The 19,709-nt window shown below is 43.3% G+C and overlaps 1 long non-coding RNA gene across 1 annotated transcript; it reads left to right on the top strand.

The window, feature by feature from the left end:
- The first annotated feature begins 7,027 nt into the window (after positions 1 to 7,027).
- Positions 7,028 to 11,825, top strand: LOC125756862 (uncharacterized). The gene is made up of 2 exons (XR_007414816.1): positions 7,028 to 7,788; positions 11,630 to 11,825. It is a non-coding gene; the product is annotated as an uncharacterized LOC125756862 (long non-coding RNA).
- Positions 11,826 to 19,709: the final 7,884 nt, after the last annotated feature.

Genomic DNA, 19,709 nt, shown 5'->3' with positions numbered 1-19,709 from the left:
TCACAGCTCGACACTTGCAGTGCACTGCTTGGACACAAAGAAGGACGCTCGAAAAGAATGCACAGGTATACACAGGATGAGTGTGAACTAACAACTGTCACAGTTGTTACTTTTTTGTGTTTGAGCAGCGCGCTGCAATTGTCGACTGTGCACAACCCAACGCTCATAGATATTTTTTTTTCTTAAAAACTGCGGCGCATAGAGCATGGCCTCCGAGATTGTGAGCCGGCAGGTTTCTCTCCGGCTGTCCCAATTGCACGGGGACAGCGTGATTTCAGAGGTGGGTGTGGCCTGCACCTCCGTGCCACGCCGCTCGCCACCGAGGCATCGCTGAGGGCTACACATGCGCCGGGGAAGCCGCCACGCTTTGGGTGCAGTTTGAATTAGGCGAGGAAAAAATGGTTTCACACTACTATATGATCTTCCACTGACTTGGAAATGACAGCTTATTGTGTACAACAGTAATGATCGTGTTAGAAACTGCATAAAAACATAGATGTGCAGTTATTGCGATGTGCGCACAGTGGTGACGTCGAAATGTCCTCTCAGTTGCGCAGAACGTCACCTCTGCATATAAGCAAGGTAATCGCTTAAACGCTCAGTTTAAGCAGCATGAGCACGTTACAAAGAAATAAGGTCCAGTGCACGCTGAAGAGGGGCGCTAACTGAACCTATCAAACTTGTCACTCGGCATCAGTCATGCTTTCTTCTTGCGATGTCGCCACCGCCACTGGGTCTGGCACGGCCAGGCAGACGAAGTGGCGAAGGCGAAATCTGTGCTCGCATAGCTTTCCAGCCTCTCTAGCATAATGCTTCATGCTCTCCTGATGGCTTCCTACGTTTCCCTTCCAAACTACATTAAAAAAAAAAAATCAAGCGCGTGCTGCGAGTTTGTTGCGTGTGCGGCGAGTGCGTGGACCTGCAAAATGGCGACCCCACCACTAACGCTCCTCGCTAATGACCTTAAGTGCATACCTCCAATACATTTATTTATCTTTGTATAAATGAAATAACAGTACACGGAATGTTTTTAATATGCTTGGGGAACTTCATCAAGCTTATACTGGAGAAATCTCAACTGTTGTTGTAAGAGTTCATTGTGTGTTGTGAGCTTTTTTTTTGTATTGTTTAGGACTTGCAAAGTGATCCAGGCTAGTCATTATTAAGATCATTATGATATACATTTATTTATCTTTATAAAGGTGAAATAACACTACACTGCACGTTTTGAGTATATTTGGTGAACTTCAAGCCCATACTGGAGAAATCTCAACCGCTTTTGTAAGAATTCATTGTGTGTTGTGATCTTAAGAAGTTACCAAGACTAGATGTTTTTGTTATAATTGTGATAGCCATTTATATGTTGTAAGTGCAATAAAATTGGTCATTTATGAAAATTTTAGAGTAAAAAAAATTCCAACTTTGCATGCCACTTTGAGTCCGTGAAAAACCTCATGTGGATGTAAAGAAAATTAAGTGGACAAAAAGATAACTTGCCGCTGGCAGGGACCAAACCTGTGACCTTCGAATAACGCGTTCGATGCTCTACCACTGAGCTACAGCGGCGGTCATCCCTCCGTCCACTTTTATAGGGTATATATGTGGACGGAGGTATGACCGCTGCTGTAGCTCAGTGGTAGAGCATCGGACGCATTATTCGAAGGTAGCAGCTTCGGTCCCTGCCGTTAGCAAGTTATCTTTTCGTCCACTTTACTTTCTTCACATTTATATCCCAATTATTACAAATAACATCTCCTATACTTTCCTTGGCATTATTGTCTGTTAGTTCTCATTAATATTCTGTCTAACAAAGGAAAATGAGCCCTTAAAAGCCACCTTCTTTCCTTCACTGTTACCCTAAGTACGATGAATCAAAACCAACTCGTCCACCTTGCTATCTTGCTCCAGCATACAGGACAAGAATTTTGTGCAAGTACAGTGGAACTGCCTAACCACGTCACATTCAACATGAAACTATCTTATATATCCAAAATATGTACGAATGCCGGCATTAACTTGCTAGAAACCTTTTTTCTTTCTTTCTTTATTATTATTATTATTATTATTATTATTATTATTATTATTATTATTATTATTATTATTATTATTATTATTATTATTATTATTATTATTGGGTGGCTGTCAACTCTGTAAACACTGTATGAAGACTGATCAGTTTTCCAGCACTCGCCTTATAATTTTGTGATTCTCTAATTGGAAAAGATGCCTACAAAAGCAAAGGGGTGAACGTGTACGCACATGAAGAGCGGCTTGTGTTACTTGTGCATGTTCCCTTTACATCTGTGCATCTTTTAATGTTGTTTCTTTATTAATGCAGTAGCGTTCAAGAGCCCGTGTTGCAGAAATTTCAGGTCAGCATTGGTGATGTTGGTCGTGAGCGAAAAATCGGCGTTGTTTGTGAGGAAAAAATCACGATTGATGCAAAGAATAAATATTGTGGGTATGAGCTAGTCTCGAACCCAACCCAGGCCTTCTGTGTGGCAGTCAAGTATTCTACCAGTGCTTCTACCAGTGCTTGAAGTATTCTGTTGAAGTGTTCTACCAGTGCTTGAAGCCGCTTCCAAAAAAGACCTTATACAGTCGTCACATCGGGCAAGGAGTCGCATTAACAGATGTTATATTGCGTGGCAGAAGCGTACAATTGCACCAAGTGTCACACCATGTGAATTTTTTAACAAGTGGGTGGTTGAAAGCTGCCATATCATCACAAAGGGCTGAGCTACAAGTCATCATCTTCATCAGCCACAGCATCAGCAAAGTGTGCAGCTATGTAGGTGCACATATTGCCTTACAGATGCGTAGTAGGTACTTCGCAACTGTAATTGCAGTAGGTACCCTAGGAGAGTTTACCATGGCCGATGTCACATGCACAGACATTCCCCTCACAGCACTGTTGAGGTGTCCACTGAGAAGTGAAGCTTGGCGAGCGAATGAGAAGGCGATGCGAACGAGGCTTGATAACGCTATTTAATTGCACTCATGCAGGCGAAGCTTAAGCGTCCTCCAAGTTTTTTTTTTTTTTTTTTATTGAATACAACTGAAGTCGTGACTCAGCGCATTGCCTCCCCCCTCTCCCCTATCAATGCAAAAAAAAAATGGTATTACCTTCCCACTTTACCTTTTTATTTCTTCTTTTTTTCTTACTTACCATACAGCTCCAAACCCATTTGGCATACCAACCTCTCTGTCTCAATAGCACGCTCCAGCCCTTCCTCTCCATTCCCTCCTTTGTGCACATGCTTTCCCTTCTCATCCTCCACATTTGAATTTTGTGGAGGGTGATCAAAGTATACATAAACGCGCTGCTAAGGAAGGCAGTTGCTGTCTTGATGAAGGCACGCCCACTTTTCGAAGCATTGGCTGCAGTGACATTTCCCTGTTCAATGATTTCTCATCACTTCAAGCCTCCATCTTCATTTGAACTTATGTCTTGTTTCTATTCATAATCCTGTCGGAAGTTTTTGCATGTAAAACTCCTTAATGTAATTTTTGTAATTAAAAAAGTAGGGAGCATAATGGGGCATGATTACTAGTGTAAAAGGGACAGGGACAAAAAGAATTGCGCTAGTAATCATGTCCTATTATGCTCGATACCAGCTAGCCCAATTTTCCAGTTTAAGAGTGGGGAGATTGCAGAACCAGTGTCGCCACCACCAGGGATTTAAAATCCCCCTACACACACACCCCTCTCACGCCCCCTAGGAGGATCCTGACACTCCTCCAAAAATAATTCCACACTAACTCTCCTCCCCTCCCTTCTTGCAGACAGGCACCCATCCACACCCCCTGCATTCGGCAACTCCCCTGCAAAATCTGCATTCCAGATAAACCCCTGACCACTACCTGTAAGCATGTCAATGGTGGTTGAGTACACACATTGTGTCACTGAAGCAACTCATCTAGATCAAAGCACTCATTGATAAGCCTGTTTGGAACAATCTGAAAGGTATGATTATTAGATGGGCACTGCAGAAGCAAAGTAAGCTTACAGCTTACTGTGGGAGACAGTCATTGTTCTTGCATTTCATTGGCTTATCTTTGCATGTGCACTTGTTATGAATGCTTTGCTATACTGGATGCATCATGCATGACTGTGATGTTTGCTTAATGTGGTCTTGACTCTACTAACCATCATTCCCTTGGTAATTGAATGACTGCAGTGCCAGAGTTCCCTCTAGTAAATTTAAAGAAACTGCTTGCATATTATTGATTGGTTATTCATGCATTCCAGAGTTATAAAATAATAGTTGAAACTCGATTTAACGAAATGATGACCACGCTCAAATTATTTCATTAAATCGGGAAGTTTGTAAAATCGAGAAATGGATTTTTCGGTCCTTCGAAAAATAAAATTATAATGTAGTGGCGTCAAAAGCTACTGCGGCATTGTATTTGCCTCTAACCCACGCCTGTGTAGGAAAAGCCCGCGAGTATAGCCTGGACATGAAACCTCCCATGCCGTGCAGTGCAGGCACTTGGAAAGCTATGACAGGCTGCTGACATGCAAAGACGGGGTGAATGAATGCAGTGATTGTGCGAGCAGGCTGTATAAGAAAGTTGCTAATAGATGATCAGTGCTATTTGTCGCGTAAACCATGAAACAAGGACAGCAACCACTGTAGTGTTCCTCTGGGAGGTTTTACAGTAACAATATAGCACCATGGTGCCTTGCACCATCTGGTACGTAAGAGCTAGCGCATCCAATTGACTGTTGGAGTCCGTTGTTCTGTTCACGGGCGCAGCATGCAGCCTCATAAAAATCATACCAGGGTCGTGACTAGGGCGGCTAGATGTTTTAACGCAATAGCATCAGAGCACACACTCGAAGAAACATGTCTGTGTTAAAATGAGTCAGAAATCGTAGCTTTTGTCCTTATTTCTTGCAGAAAAAAACTTTGTTAAATCGAGTTTGGTGCTAAGTTAGCTTCGTTATTCAGGGTAATGACAATATTGAACCCTGTGGGTACTTGCCGGGGAATGGAAATTTATTCTTTAGATCGGGAAATTTGTAAAATCGAGTTTCGTTAAATTGAGTTTTAACTGCAGCCTATAAATCCAAGTTGTCATAATCCAAATAAGGTAGAAGTTCAAGGTAAGTTGGAATCTTGAAGCGATGAAAAATCCTTGAAACATGGGGTGTTTCTGGAGCCAACGTTTTGACAAGTGGACTTGTCTTGAGTTACAGTCTTGAAGAAGACAAGTCCACTTGTCGAAACGTTGGGTCTAGTGACACACCATGCTCCAAGGATTTTTTATTGCTGCAAGTTGTCATAATGTGACCCCTTAAAAGGACACTAAAGAGAAAAACGATTTATCTCGTATTAATAAATTGCTCTTTCACAATACCAAAATCACCACGCTTGCTGCGAGAAGATGCTTGGTAAGCGAGAAAATGCACAAACAGAGAATGTGAGTGGCTACGCCACCTTGAAGTTCCCACACCAGTTGCCGTGACGTCATAGATTTTGATGGCGTCTACAAGAGCCTACATAGTTCTTAGTCGATAAAAATGAAGTACATTGTAATCTGAGGGAGCCAGACACTTAACATACCAAGTTTCAGGAAATTTCATTGAGCCAGTGTGGCCAAAATATGAAAGAACACTTTGAAATCTGTGACATCACCATTGGAGATTTTGGCGGGAAATTCTAAAGTGAAATTTTTTACATTGATTTTCTCAACTATTAATAAACTGGAGTGTCCCTCCAGTTTGTTTGGTTGGGCTCAAAGTGCCAATTGTTCTCAACTGGTCCAAGTTAGTAGTCGCTGGATGAGTAATGCCATGACATGACACAACAAATACCATAACTATAATTAGTGTTCAAATGAGATGTCTTCATTGTTAAATTTTTTAATGAGGTCAGTAAGTGCTCTTTTTTTTTTTTTTTCTTGATTCACTGGTACCATTCATTATTTTGTTTTCGTAGTATATAGCATGTGACAATGATTGAACATAGTGAAATGGCAGTATGTATGCCCTTTGATATAACGTACTCTGTGTGCATGTACAGGGTCCATCAAAAGTTCCCAGGCCACTATTCCATGTATTCCTATGGCAGCGTGGCCTGAGGACTTTTGACAGACCCTGTACCATTGTCACAACAGTATCCTGTCGAGAAATGACCGATCGCTTATTTTCAAGGTGATCTTGCGATCGTAGCCTGCTTTAGACCCGTGTTGCTGTTTTTTCATTCAGGTATTCTGAAGCATCAGGGTGCAAGCGTTCTGAAGCGACGGGGTGCAGGCATTCCAACGCTGTGCAGGTGGGTCAAGTGAGAACAGAGCAAGGCATCATCTTTTACGTGTGCATAATTCCTCGTCTAATTCCTCGTTTGTGAATGTTGTTGTTTTTTTCCTGTGCACCTTCTTTTGAGTTCTGTCGTATAAAAGAAACCTCCCGTTGTCAGGAAAGTTTCATCAGTTGGGCATTGTATACATGGGTGATGTACATAAGACATTGTGCACTAGCCTAGAAAAAACGCCTAGTGATACATAGAACCCGATTTAGCAAGTATATGGTGATGAAGCAGTATCGATAAGATATCTTTGAGCCATGAAGGGTGAAAAGTTTCAGGAGTATAGTGATTCAGTGCAAGATTATTCCAAAGTTGACCACCTTGTCAACATTGCATAAAGCACTGCAAACATTGCATGTGAGGCAGTTAATGCATTTTGCATTTTAATAAACCGTTATGCAGCTTAACTGCCTCCCACGGAGCAAGAATTCTTGAGGAGGCGAAACGGCGTTCACTCAGGCATCCCTATAAAGTCACGGAATCGAACACAGCACTGATGCGCCCTCTTTCATGAGTCCACTAGCATAGAAGGAAAAACGAGCACGTCATGCTCTTCAATTAAAGCTAGTCTGTTCAAGGCCGTTTGGTACAGATTCACCACTTGCACTTTCCACATGAATGGGTGTGTACCTTGGGCCTCCTCGCCGGCTCCAAATACGGAAAATTAACGAGAAAAAAAAGTAATCACATACAGGGAAATCACCTGCGTGAAATGTTTTGTAGAACGCAAAAACTATAATTTCTTTATGACGTGAACTCGATAGCTTACGTATAATTTGTTCCAACGAATGATGGGATTTCTAAGTGCTATAATTTCGTATTTAGATTCTTATTTATGCTTTCCCTTCGTACCTTTGATGAATGGCCACTCCTTGGAACCACTATAGCTCCTGTGCTAGTATCGCTTCAATTGTTTGATGATCTGTAAGACGCTGCTGAATAACGAAATGCATTGAATGCACTTTGCATATTTCTGCATCCTGTGGGTCAATTTTCAAGCTCACCATAATAGTGCCATCTCTCTATGTCACTCTCCAATAAGTGCTTCTCACAAACGTATGCAAGAGCCGTGAGCTCTCGATCTTCGTATTCTGCGAGCCTACACTTGAAACCTCACTGGGCCACTCGGAACTTTAAAGGCAATTACCTTCTCCTTGCAGGATGCGTAGCCACTGTTGCAGTTCCGCTCGACACTTTTGCGCCTTGTCATACAGAAGTACTGATGGAAATTCTGGAAAGCACTCACCTTTGTTGAGGCGTTAAAAGCTCGCACAGAGAGCGAGAAGCCAGCGCCACTGGCGCAACGCGGAAGCCCGCGAGAATGCTAAAGAGAGACAGAAAGCCCATAGATCGCAAAAGCTTGCACTCCCAAGGCCACCTACGCATGCATGTGCACAACGTGCGAGCGCAAGGGACCAGTGGATGCGGCCATGGGATGCGGCAGATGTCGTCTGCTCAGGGACCACTACCAGTAGGTCGTTTCAAGTGCTGTGCGGCCTATAATTAGGACAATATCTATCAATAACTGCTGCTAAAATGTCTGTCACCTTTAGTTATTGATGTTACGGACAGAGGTCTGGGAAAACTTTCAAGATATGTGACGGTATTGCGATTTTTATGCATCACGTCCATAGAAGAACATGTAAACAATGGCAACACGCCTGAAGCGTCATCTGTTGTGCTGCGGCGAAAACCGCATGTCCTCCGTTACGCTATTGGGCTGCCCTTGTGCGCTTCACCAGCTTAGAAGAGTCCCTTCCCCAAATAATTCTTTCTCCGTGCCGCCTGCACACTTTCGCAGAGGACAATAATCTGTTCCCCCACTCCATGTTTGGCTTTTGTCCTAAGCTGTATATACAAGACATAACCAGTCAGTTTAAACATCGGGGTTAGATTGCAGATCGAATGTTAGTGCCCGGGCTGCCCTGGGCCTTGATCTTTGCAAAGGCTTTTGACAATGTAGCACATCATGGTATACGAGAATATCTCTAGTACCTTTGGGTAGACCAAAGGACCTACAGCTACATCAAATATTTCCTCAACCACCGCACAGTCTAACTAAAAATAGGGGAACTCCACACTATCCCCCTTGGAGGTCATGGCAAGCCACAGGGGTCAGTCCTGTCCCCCTTCCTTTTCAATGTTGTAATGATCCGATTACCGGAACAACTCGCTGAGATGCCCTATTTACGCCAGTTTCTATGGCGGCAACAGCACGCTGTGGGTAATTAAAGGTAGTGATGGATATATAGAAACCCGGCTACAATAAGCTGTAGATGGTAGAACAGTTTATGGCCTACAAAGGCCTCGCCTGCTCCCTACAAAAATCAGAACTCTTCATACTCGCAGCCCTTCCTAATCGCAAATTTGACACTGGTCCACCACCAGAGATCATTGTGCAAGCTGAAGGAAATCTGATCCCAGTTTTGAACACCATCCGGGTACTCGGGCTCCTCATGCTAGCCTGTGGGTGCAACAGCAACATCATTAAAGAGCTAGAAGCATGCGTCCAGCAGACGATGCAACTCATTTCCAGAATTTCCAACAGACACTCTGGCATGAAAGAGGCCAACCAAATTATACCCGGAAGAGATTAAGCCACAATGCAAATGGTACCAGGCAGTGGCAACATATGACCATATACTGTGGGAATGTAGCATGGTGCCGCCACCTGCAGATATTATGTGTGATCCCTCTCTCGAGCAGTGGGAGGCCGTGTTGACCAGCTCAGACCCAGTCATCCAGACAAGGGTTGTAGAGTGGGCCACACAGGTCGCCGTCAACCTTGGGTTGATGGCCATCTAACACGGAATCGTCCTCAGCTGCTTTCTGACAAAATAAAGTTTTTCCATCACATATGGTTGGACTAGACTTCCTGCTCAGCCGAATTCCCTACACTACCCCATACCTCTGCCTCAAAGCGGCTGAGAAAGAGGAAATAAAGGGAATTATCCAATGGGCCTATAAGCAGGTCCTTGGGCTGCCATTATGAATGGCAAATGCTAAATTGCTAGTCGCAGGCCTACACAAAACACTCCGTGAATTTGTGGAAGCCGATATAATATCTCAGTACGAAAGACTAGCTCAGAGTCCCGCAGGGAGAAACATCCTCCAGCACCTTGGCATCAGCTATGAGTCAATGCAAAGCACTAAAGTCGAAATCCCTCACGATCAGAGGCACAATCTGAAATTTAATCCGCTCCCTAAAAACATGCATGCCAAATTCCTCAAGAAAAGGAGAGCTGAGAGGTCAGAAACCTTACACCAGAAATTCCACACCTCTAAAGACGTGGTCTTTGTCAACACAGCAGAATACATTGAACGACACTATGTCACTTGCAGTGACAAAATGCACACTGGCGGTTTAATCTAAACCAGAAGCACTGAAACAGCGGAAGCAGCAGCTATTGCTTTGGTAGTAGCTTCCACAAATTGCCGTTACATTATTATTGATTCCAAAACAGCAGTATAGCAAACAGCTGTCCGTGTCTTTTCTTTCGTCCATGTTCCTTTTTTGCACCTAAGATCTCCTCTCCTCAGGATGCCACCCACACCGCAGCTTGAGGATTAACCAACCGAGAACCCAGGCGGTTCATGCTAGTATCAGAGTGGGATCACATGGTCAGCTATCAGGAAATAACTCAGCACTACAATTTAGCCCAGGCATGTTTACCTGCCAGCACACAAATCACTTAAGAAGTTGCTGGGAGGCGACTACAGTCAAATACCCCAGCCGCATAGCATCACTATTACTCAGGGCCGTACCCAGGAATTTTTTTCAGGGGGTGTTTGTGTGTAGAACGGCTAACTTTGGCAACTGGTGGTTGCTGTGAGGGCATCCAAGTATTTTAGCGTCACCCAAAAAGATAAAGCATGAAAAAATTTCGGGGAGGTGTCATAACCCCCTCAACCCCCCTTTAGTTGCGCCCCTGTTGCTCCTTGGACCAATACTAAAATATGTGCAAGCACTGCTAGCAGAAGGTAGATTTACTTCACATTAAAGGGACACTAAAGAGCAAAACGATTTTTTTCGTATTAGTAAAGTACTCTTTCACAATACCAAAAAAACCACGCTTGCGGCGAGAGGACGCTTAGTAAGCGAGAAAACGCACAAAAACAAAAGGTGGGTGGCGACGCCACCTTGAAGTTTCCGCACCATTCGCGGTGACGTCACATGTTTTGACGGCGTCTACTAGGGACTACGTAGTTCCTAATCGGTAAAAATGAAGTACATTGTCCTCTGAGGGGGTCCATAGCCTTAACATACAAAGTTTGGGGTAATTTTGTTTAGCCAGTGGCACCAAAATACAAGAAATAAACGTTGAAATCTGTGATGTTGCGCGGGGAGATATCGGCGCGAAATTTAAAAATGAAACTTTGAACATGATTTTCTCCTCTATTAATAAACCTATGATGGCGAAATTAACGACATTAGAGTTGTCAGAGCACAGTTTATCGATCTAAGCCGATTCATTGTTTCTCTTGTCTCTTTAAGTGTTTCTGCCCAGCAGCAGACCATGGGAATCCAGAAGTTAATAATAGTGAGCAGTGGGAGGGCGTGCTACACAGCTCTGACCTTGACCTGCAGGCCAGGGTTATCAAGAGAGCAGAAGATGCTGCCTGGATCCAGGAGCTTATGGCCACCTAATCACAAAGCCACCCACTCAAATACCTTGGTGTTAAGATTTAAGTTTTTACTCAATCACTGGCAAGAGTTGGAGCAGCCCAATTAATTTACTGTGATATTTAAGTACGAACAAGGTTCAGTTTGTATACACAGGAGGTATATGCATCAAAGCGTCGTGACACATTGGCTTGCTTCATTCCTGCTATCATTGCAGCTTCCTAACATGACAGCAGCTGGAAAAAAACAAATGCAGCTGTCTTTTTATCTTTTTAAGACCAACTTCATCGTGCTTAGCCTTGCTGCTAATGTCAGATGTGTCATGACGTCACAATAATGTTGACACCAGGTCCAGCACTTCTAAACCACTTTTAACGTCAAATTGCCTTGGGTCTTCAAACTTCTTATACTTGCAGACCAAGTGTCATCCTTTTACCAGCAAGACGCGTGTGTTAAAGTTTCTACAGTTTTGAAAAATGTGTCTCGCTGCTTTTTAAATATTGACAGCCTAAAATACTAGTGCTTGAGGGTTACACCAATGTTTCAAATTGCAATACTTCTAGTGAGATATATTGAGGGGTAGCCATAATTTAGGCAATTTCTGTTTTGAGCTCATTGTGTAGTATTTCAAAGTGTCATGCATCAGGACAGGTTATTTTCATACAGGTGCAACCCCTCTTTTTTGCAGTTTTAAAAGCAGCGGTTACATGCCCACAAACCAGCCCTGGCACTTGTTGGATCACTGTTGCATCAGCACCAAACTCCATTGTCCTGAGTTATTGATGTTTTCATATTGTTTGAAGTGAAAATTGTAAAGCTAAAAGCTTTCTTGTTGACTCTTTCTATACGTATGTTATGAGAGAGTTTATAAATAAAGCTTTTTTTCTATACTCGGTGATTACCCGCCACTGTCGTCTTGTGGTTATGGTGCTCGAGTGCTGATCCGAAGGTCACGGGATCGAATCTCGGCCGCATTTTCGCTGGAGGCAAAAATGCTTGAGGCCCGTGTACTTATTTTAGGTGCACATTAAAGAACCCCAGGTGGTTGAAATTTCCGGAGCCCTCCACTACAGCGTCTCGCATAATCATATCGTGATTTTCGGACGTTAAACCCCAACAATTATTATTACTACTATACTTGGTGATTGGACAAGGAGGGTTCCTATAACGTGCAACTAGCAAGAGTTCATACTTGGCTCATTTTGAGAAAAGTTGCAGCTATAGACCTATAAACCCCAACAATTATTATTACTACTATACTTGGTGATTGGACAAGGAGGGTTCCTATAACGTGCAACTAGCAAGAGTTTTCATACTTGGCTCATTTTGAGAAAAGTTGCAGCTATAGGTATATAGCCAGTGCCACTGCCAGGTTCATTTTTGGGATACCAGGAGCAAGTCTGGTTGTTGCTGCAGGTACTGTAATGCACGGCCGTGTTTGTGCATTGTACTTTTTGGAGGGTATCGTAATGCTTGTCATGAGAAGGTAATGGACATGCATCATCATCCCTGCCGGCCGGGCAAGTATACCAAACACACTTCATGGGCTTGGGTTACCTGGCGTCGAGAGAGGCCTTTGTTCGATTGAATTAAGTTTTCATATATGAACCGAAGATCATTCAAGTTATTTTGTTTGTTTTTTTCCCCCTTTTTTTTTTGTGGCTGGAGGAAATGTTGAATGTGAGAGGGACATTAGAGGCAAGTAATGATTTAGGCTGCACTGATAGATTAATACTTGAGCGTGTCTAAAACATCAATTATTGACAACAGCACTTTATAGTAATCGAGACAGCTAGTGCAACGTTATAAAGAAAATTTTATGCGCTAGACAACATAGGCAAAGAAAAGGGGATACAGGGCACTGAAGTGCTGTGTGTGTCCTGTACCTTCTTTCTTTGTCTGCCTCATTTGAACAAGTGCATATGAGAAGTCCTTGTTTTTTTCTGTGCTCTTATCACATCTTGGAACTTGTTGCACACTGATGCAGCAGGTTGTGTCAGATGATGCTTTCTCAAATCATCTGCTCCCCATTTGTAGTTGGGCTAGTATATATGAACTTCATCTGTTACTATAATCCTTAACGTGTATACTGTATTCTGTCATGTTTGTATAATATTACTTATTAATTGAGCTATGGCGATGGTCGCCCATTTTATCGGGTATTATGTGCATGCAAACGTGGGAGTGTTAGTCGGCTCCGCTCGTAGCCATGATGGCGACTGTAGAGCACTCTTTTTTCGCCAGCTGGCGTAACTTAGCACGTAATCTTTTAGCAGGTGGACAGCTGACTAATAAGACTTCGTATACTACCGTTGGAACGTCTGCCGAGACAAAACCCTCGCTATGAATGAACAAAAGAAGGAAATTTTAGGGGCTTGTTTTTTTGTTTGATTCAACCTTAATGAAAACCAACAGATAATGAAACCAAGGAGGGTATAGGGGAAAGCAGTTCAAATACGCCCCCTATACCTTCCTTGGCTTCATTATCTGTTGGTATTCATTAAGGTTGTATCAAACAAAAAAAAAACAAGCCCTTAAAATTTCCTTCTTTCGTTCGTTCATAGCGAGGGTCTCGTTCCGGCAGACATAATGCCTTCAGGTAGTATACGAGGGCCTATAGGTCGGATGTCAGCTCGTTAAAAGATGACGTGCTACGTGACTCCAGCTGGCAAAAAAGTGTTCCACACTCGCCGTAATGGCTACGAGTGGCGCCGACTAACACTCCAAGGTTTGCATAAATACCCGATAAAGTGGACGAGAGGATGATCATTGCCGTAGCTCAATTGGTAGAGCATCGGGCGCATTATCTGAAGGTCGCAGGTTCGGTCCATACCAGTGGCAAGTTGCCTTTTCGTCGATTTCGCTTTCTTCACATTTATATCATAATTATTACAATACAGTTAAAACAGTGCAATTAACGTCTATACCTTCCTTGGCTTCATTATCTGCTGGTTTTCATTAAGGTTGTATCAAACAAAAAAACGAGCCCTTAAAATTTCCTTCCTTTGTTCATTCATAGCTAAGGTCTCGTTCCGGCAGACTTGATGCCTTCAGTTAATATGCAAGGGCTTATTGATGGTTTTTAATTGAATTTTCTTTCATTTGTGGTTTTTAATTGATTGGAAGGTGGCACTAGAAGCACGAGTTCTTTTCCTTGTTGCCTTGTTTTTTTCGTGTTGTCACTCTTGACATGTCTGTGTTTGATTGCTCATTCACTACAAATGAGATGTCCCAGAAATGCAAAACATACTTCTTGCATTCCAGTTTGATCGATTGTGAGCAGGTTGGATGTGAGAGTGAGCCATTCTTTTCAGCTACCTGCAAATATGCTAAATGTAGTGGTTTAAAATTGGACCTAGCAAGCCCCTTTCACATATGCCTTTCACATAGGCTTTTTATGTGCAGACATACTCGAAGACGTTTCATTTCAATTTATCTATTCTCATCCGTATCTCGTGTTTTCATAGATCACTAAAAAACTGAAACAAGGTGGCAGAGCATGTTGAACGAGTTATATTGCACGAGCATGTTGCACGAAGGCAAGGCACTAGCCGTGTACCTACATCCCAAAGGTGCAGATCGTGCTTGATGACCTCGCAGAGAAAAACTTGCTGAGCTTATTTTTAGAGCTTGGTAAGTGCCTCTTTGCATCGCATTCTTTGAGCCCCTCCATAAGCACCTATAATCATCTCTCGAGGCTGAAAAGCTGAAGCCCAAGGTGGGCAGTGGGACGTGTGTCCCACATTGGCTCGTGGCCTCAAATGGTCCATGGGACAGGTGTTGTCTCACTCAATTTTCGGATAATATTCTTATACAAAAAAATAATTTTTTGGAAGGTTCTTACATGTGGCATAATGCATTTGGGAAAAGGTGCAACAGAAACCATCATAGCTGTTGGTTTTTCACGCCTGACTAAGGGTTAACAGTACTATATTGTGTGGAAAATAGGGCTAAACTAAAACTGAATGAACTTCCAAGTGGATATGGCTTCTGGAATGATTAGCTATGATTCATAAATTGCAATATGTGCTGTAAAGAAATCAGTCTATAAGATAAACTAAATTTTGGTATTTAGCCAAATATTAATTTTGCTTTATTGTGCACATTTCCTACACAAAAGTGGAATGTTGATATATGCTACAGTTAATTTCTAGTAATGCTGTTAATTATCAGCCACCATAGTGTTACAGCGGTTACGGTGCTCTACTGCTGACCTGAAGGATGTGGGTTCGATCCTGGCCGCGGCAGTCACATTTCGATGGAAGTGAAATGCTAGAGGCCCGTGTACTTGGATTTAGATGCACGTTAAACAACTCCAGGTAGTAGAAACTTCCAAAGCCCTCCACTACAGTGTGCCTCATAATCGTATTGTGGTTTTGGCACATAAAACCCCTGCAATTATTATGTCTGTTAATCATAAAACCATATTGTACACCACAGAGAGAAGCAGGCTGCCAGTTCTGTCTTGCAAGGGATACCACATCCAAAGTATTGAAAAGAAAAAAATAAGAGAGATTTGGAAGAGTTATAGGGGCACCGCAACGCTTTTGCAAGTAATCATCGAATTGCTTAATTAAAAGAGCTTATTGCCTCACAAATCGACTGCTGCAAAAATTTTTAGAATCCATCAAGTACGAGCAGAGTTGCACGCATTTGTCACACGCTTCAAGCGCTCTCTCCTTTCGTACCAGCAAGTGCGTTGAAAGCTACGCAGGAGAGAGATGACAAGAAGGCAAGGAGATGTGTCATTTCGTCAGCACGCATCATCACCTTGAGTACTTTTCTTTAGAGCTGTGCGAATACGAAGTTTTGGGTGCGAAGCGAATTCGAATAGTTTTCTCGAATATTTCTAGAATATTTTTCGAATACTTAGAAGTCAAATTGCAGAAAAAAAAGTTTGAGAGGATTCCTAAGCATATTCTTATGAGATAGCAACATGAAATTGTTTCTTTTCATTAGGTTGATGAAGCACTGGCGGGGTGGTGTTTCATAGTTGTCTTATCGAGAATGAGGCAATGTAGAGGCCGAATTCTATTTATGTACATAAATCTGTTGGCAACCAGAGTGTTGCCGACAGCACTTTACACATGACAGGCAAAGATGCCATTTACTCAGCCTCTCCTCCTCTTTCAGCTTCTGTGGAAGCCCAACTGATGTGGCGGACAAGGGTGTGCTCCCTTCAAGTCCGGAGTTCCAAATCTGCCTCGTAGACGTCGATATATAAGAACATCTGAAACTTTGGATGCTAAAAAGCTTCGGCGTCCGATTTTTCAGACTTCCTGCCCAAATTTCAGGCCCAAACAGCAATAATTGAGCCCCCAACTCTGCCACATCTTTCATCTCCATGTTGGAACCAGCGTTTTCTTGAGTCAATACATTTGTGACCGTAGCGGAGCTTGAAAGGCAGCTTTGCCGCAATACGGGGATGTGAGGAGGTGAAGCATATTGAAATTTAGGGACCACTTCCAATTGGACGTTGACTGTGTCTTGGCAATGTTAGACCGTAACGGAGCTTGAAAGGCAGCTTTGCCGCAATACCGGAGTGTGATGAGGTGAACCATATTGAAAATCTAGGGACCACTTTCAATCGGACGTTGACTGTGTCTTGGCAAAGTTCGACCGTAACGGAGCTTGAAAGGCAGCTTTGCCGCAATACGAGAGTGTAATGAGGTGAAGCATATTGAAAATTTGAAGGGGTCACTTTCAATCGGACGTTGACTGTATTTGTTTTTGGGAAGTTCGAATAGTAAAATTCCAGTGCGAATCGAATCGAATAGCAAACACTATTCGAAAAATATTCGAAATTTCGAATATTCGCACACCCCTACTTTTCTTTTTTTCTTCGAACACACGACTTACTTTCAGTGTGATCGCGAGCGTGCGCGCGGGCACGTGGCGGCATTCTGCGGCGGCCACGGTAACTATGCAGCTCATGATGCTCAAATCAGCCAATGGCCGTGGACTTTGGGTTTATGCCGTGGTGAATGAGTGAAGAAACTTTATTTCCCTTGAAACGCATCCTAGACGAGGCTGGCATGGCTCCCAGAATGCTTGCTGAACGGGAAATCACCTTATCCAGGGAGGTCCGGGAAACCTTTGTGGTCAGCCCGTTCCCTCGGAATATGCACCCGCAATACAATGTAGGGAGGCGAAAAGCCCGAGCATGGGCGATATTACAGAACGCCGCCGAGAATCGACTGTCTTTGTCGATGCGGCTCAGTACGGCAAGTCTAGCACATTCGCGCTGGCAGTCATTGACGGCAACGGGGAATTACGCTCCTCAGCCTCGGTCAGGTTATCTACGAGCGCAGTTGCAGAACAGGTCGCCATCTGGCCATGACCGACCGCTCGCGCACCAACGTGTTCACAGACTCACGAGCGGCCAATCGCGTAACCTAGAGCGAGAGGCTGCGTCCATTCTAGAAAAAAGAACAGACCCTGGCACTCACTTCATCTCTTGACTTCCCGCCCATATGGGTGAGGACGTTCATCAGCACATACCTAACCTCAACGAGCTTGCCCATGACCGTGCGCGAGATCTAACGCGCCGCGGCGGCATGGATGCTTTATGGGGTCAGGATGAAATCCAGCATAACGATCCGCTCCTTACTTTTCATGAAATCACCTCTCACTATCGGCTTAGTAGAAGGCCCTATCCTCTTCCTCACCCGAAGTTAGATAGGCCTCAGTCAATTACACTTAGAATGCTCCAGACGGGCTCGTTCCCCTCGCGCGGCTTTCTCAGTCGTATCTCCACAGACGTTGACTCAAGCTGTCCGGACTGTAATGAGTTATTGTTCCTTAGCGCACATGATTTGGCAATGCCCCGCGTTACCTAACGGCCCTCTATACAGCGAAGCCGACTGGGAAGAGGCACTCCGGAGCCCATCGCTCCAGGCACAAATCCAGGCAATCCAGAGGGCCCAAGAAAGGGCGGAACATCACGGTGTCCCAGCCCCGACTTCGACGCGGCCAGCGGCCTCCGCGGGTCCCCGATAGGGGTTCCCGCGAAAGCTCCTCGGGATCAAATAAAGTTCATTGTCTGTCCCTTATTAAGAACAGGGAGGGGCCGGAGGGGAGAGAGGGAGGTCTGTGATCCAGTCCCAGTAAGCGTCCAGGCCCGTAGCCAGAGAAGGGGGTGGGGGGTGGGGCTACCCCCCCCCCCCCCGAAATTTAGGCAAAGGAAGTGTTTTTTCCAAAAATAAATAATGAAAATAGGTGTTTTTCTTAAGTCAAGGTTTTCAGCAAATGCCCCCCCCCCCCCCCCGAAAAAAATTCCTGGCTACGGGCCTGACGTCAGCATACCAGTTGTGTTCATTTGGGTTTATGGCATCACTTGTAGAGAGAAGAGTGAGCGATTTCCAGCTGACTTTGAGAATTAATTGTAAATTCGAGGCCGCGTGCTGTGCTATAATGTTTGGCTCACGTGTTCTCAGGAGCCTCGGCTACCAATCAGCAGTGTTTTCCGACCATGCTGAAAAAAGTGTTGCAGGGCCCCTTTAAGAGTTTTTAGCTTAGCGTGGCTGTTTGTTAGTCTCTCTCAATTACACTACCCGTGTATAGCCGTGTAGCAGGTTTATATTGGGAACCAAGATGCCACATTTACTGTGATGCAACTAGCCAGCCTTTTTTTTAGCTAGCCAGCTCTTTTTGGGATATACCGCGTTGAAACACAAAATTTTTCTTTCTGTAATGTCATTTTTTTTTTTTCTCCTGTGTACTTTGCATGATCTATTTTTGTTGACTACTAAAGCACTTTTTCACTCGTTTGTGTGTTGTATTTACTTTAAAAAGAAATATTATGTATAAATGTCTGTTTGACAATTCAATTCTTTGTTCAAAAATCTATACTTTCATTTTTTTTTCTTTGTTGCCATTTTGTCAATGGGTCCACGTCAAGCTGCTTGAAGGCAGCTTTATGTCCAGGGCCTTTTTCTCTAAGAAAAATAAAACTTGCTTGGAAAAGTCCAATGTGATATTTGTTATAATGATGCATTATGTGCATGTATTGTATATGATGCGTCATGGGCCAGGTGGTTGCAATCAAGTCCCCTCCCTCATTAACTTTTCAAATATCTTTATTACTTTACACCCATGCAAATATGTAACAAAACAACAAAAAAAAAAAACCTGAAATGCAAGCCTTTTCAGGCACCGTGTGCATGTCAGATCACGCATGAAAAGCAAGAGCACTTTCGCAAACATTTAACATGTGCCGTGCAAGTCTCAAAGTACTTTTGATTAGAACTGTGCTACAAGTTTGAGTAATATGTGCGAGGTGTTTAGTGAAAATTGGAAAGTTGACGGCAGAAAGTTTACTCTCAGTATATCATCGTATAATGGGTTCACTTCGTTTATTGTTTTTCACAAAAGGTATATTTTTCAAGTGGCTCGATGGGCACTTTCCAAGTATACCAGACATAATTAATTCATGTTAAGTCCTGAAGAGAATTCTCACATAAAATGCACATTCTATAAACTTGGATAAAACTCTGGGATATTCTGCAACTATATGCTTTTCGTGGCTTTGAGGCAAGAAATATGAAGGAACAAAATTTTCTGTTGATCAAATTTGTGCCAGTAAGAGTTGAAGGGGCCCTCAAATACTATTCAAGCCAGTGTCTTTTCTGTTACAAATGGCATAAGCTTATGGTTGGATGTGCTTTTAGCGTGGGTCAAAGCACCAATGTGAAAATATTATTTCAATCATGCAAAGAAATTACTATATCGCTGCCAACTACATCATTGCATAGTGGCATTAGCCAGAA

Source organism: Rhipicephalus sanguineus, chromosome 1 (genome assembly GCF_013339695.2).
Source record: "Rhipicephalus sanguineus isolate Rsan-2018 chromosome 1, BIME_Rsan_1.4, whole genome shotgun sequence".
NCBI lineage: Eukaryota > Metazoa > Arthropoda > Arachnida > Ixodida > Ixodidae > Rhipicephalus > Rhipicephalus sanguineus.
This window is presented reverse-complemented; position numbering and strand designations above follow the sequence as displayed.